The following is a 602-nucleotide window of genomic DNA, read 5'->3' on the forward strand; positions in this document are numbered from 1 at the left end:
TCATGGCCGATGTGATCATGGACTCAGGTCCACTTCCCTGCCCGCTCCGCAAAGCACAGGACAAATGATTGAAGTATCGACTGTCCCTCAGTTAGCATTTCTTTCATTGTGCAAAAGGAGGTGACGTATTAATTAATGATGCTTTTCCATGAACGCAACACAAAAGTTGAAGAAAAAAACATACGGTGACTGGCAGGTGAGCGTTGCTTCTGACACCCGGTGGGAATGGGCGGGGATTTTAAAGCCCCTTGTGTTGTGAAAGCTTCATATAGAGGAACATCTCACAGTCAGTGCGTAGGCCTCGTGGCACAACGGCAGCGCGTCTGACTCCAGATCAGAAGGTTGCGTGTTCAAATCACGTCGGGGTCACTGTTCTTTCAGAATTAATATTTTCTTTGCTGTTTGGCAATAACCAGACCCTTGTTCCAAGGTCTGTCTCATTGTTTCCCCGGTGTCAGGCAGAGATACGCCTGCTGCCCTCATTTAATTCATGTGCCAGGACACAAAAGTTCAAAATCAACTTGCAGGTGGCCACACACACCACCGAGCGGTCTCAGGTGCTGTGATTAGATCGCAGTTTTCTCTGGAGGTGTGGGTTTGAA

At 48.2% G+C, this 602-nt stretch overlaps 1 non-coding gene across 1 annotated transcript; it reads left to right on the top strand.

Moving 5' to 3' along the window:
* Positions 1–297: 297 nt before the first annotated feature.
* trnaw-cca (transfer RNA tryptophan (anticodon CCA)) lies at positions 298–369 on the top strand. Its single transcript has one exon. It is a non-coding gene; the product is annotated as a tRNA-Trp (tRNA).
* Positions 370–602: the final 233 nt, after the last annotated feature.

This window comes from Pristiophorus japonicus, unplaced genomic scaffold, assembly GCF_044704955.1.
Source record: "Pristiophorus japonicus isolate sPriJap1 unplaced genomic scaffold, sPriJap1.hap1 HAP1_SCAFFOLD_58, whole genome shotgun sequence".
Lineage (NCBI taxonomy): Eukaryota > Metazoa > Chordata > Chondrichthyes > Pristiophoridae > Pristiophorus > Pristiophorus japonicus.